This window comes from Vombatus ursinus, unplaced genomic scaffold, assembly GCF_900497805.2.
Source record: "Vombatus ursinus unplaced genomic scaffold, bare-nosed wombat genome assembly UNPS02014778.1, whole genome shotgun sequence".
NCBI lineage: Eukaryota > Metazoa > Chordata > Mammalia > Diprotodontia > Vombatidae > Vombatus > Vombatus ursinus.
The window spans coordinates 14,031,279-14,032,535 of record NW_020954556.1 but is presented as its reverse complement, the minus strand read 5'-3'; the positions used below and the strand labels follow the sequence as shown (position 1 = coordinate 14,032,535).

At 39.0% G+C, this 1,257-nt stretch overlaps 1 pseudogene; it reads left to right on the top strand.

Moving 5' to 3' along the window:
- Positions 1 to 536: 536 nt before the first annotated feature.
- Positions 537 to 917, top strand: LOC114045344 (annotated as a pseudogene).
- Positions 918 to 1,257: the final 340 nt, after the last annotated feature.

Genomic DNA, 1,257 nt, shown 5'->3' with positions numbered 1-1,257 from the left:
TAATGTGTCTTGCATTTGAAAGTCACATTTTCTATTCACCTCTGGTCTTTTCATCAAGAATGCTTGAAAGTCCTCTATCTCACTGAATATCCATTTTTCCCCTGATATATTATACTCAGTTTTGCTGGTTAGGTGATTCTTCGTTGTAATCCTAGCTCCTTTGCCCTCCAGAATATCATACTCCATGTCCCCCCCCCTTTTTTAATGTAAAAGCTTTAAATTTTGTGTTATCCTTGCTGTGACTCCATGATACTAAAATTGTTTCCTTCTGGCTGCTTGCAATATTTTCTCCTTGACCTGGGAACTCTGGAATATGGCTATAATAATCCTGGCAGTTTTCCTTTCAGGATCTCTTTCAGAAGGTGATTGGTGAATTCTTTCATTTTCTATTCTACTCTCTGGTCCCAGAATTTCAGGGCAGTTTCCCTTGTTAATTTCTTGAAAGATGATGTCTAGGCATTGAGTTTGCAGCATCTACAGGAGAAGCAGTGGAAATAGAGACAGTAACTGCAGCAGAAGCAACCTCAGGAGTCACCATGTCTGAAGACATCATGAACAAGATCCAAAACTACCTCATTGAGCCCTTTGACAGTCACTTCCCCAACCAAAACTAGACCTATAACTGCTTGCAAAACTACTTGGATTTTCCCTATTGTGAGAAGGCCATGACTGAGAAAGGTGGTGATGTTTCTGTCTGCCAGTGGTACAAACACGTCTACAAATTCCTCTGTCCTCTCTCCTGGGTGAATACTTGGGATGATTGCAAAGTAGAAGATACCTTCCCATGGAAGATCGGAACTGCTTCCTCTTCCTCCCTCATTTCCACCCTGATGCTTGGGGCTGGATCCCTTCTTTCTTTAGAGCAGGGGAATGTGATCTGTGACTACTCCTGCTCTGGGGGACCTGAATCATGTTAAAATAAACTGGGTTGGGATCAGTAAGAAAAAAAAAGAAAGAAAAATGTTGTCTACTCTCTTTTTGATCACAGCTTGCAGGTAGCCCTTTAAATTATCTCTCCTGGATATATTTTCTAGGTCAGCTGTTTTTCCAATGAGATATTTCAGATTGTCTTAATTTTTTTTCATTCTTTTGGTTTTATTTTATTGTTTCTTGATTTCCCATAAAATCATTAGTCATTTTTTTTTTGCTCAATTCTAATTTTTAAAGAATTATTTTATTCAGGGACCTTTTGGACCTCCTCTTCCATTTGGCCAATTCTGCTTTTTAAGGCATTTTTCTCCACATTGGCTTTTTAGA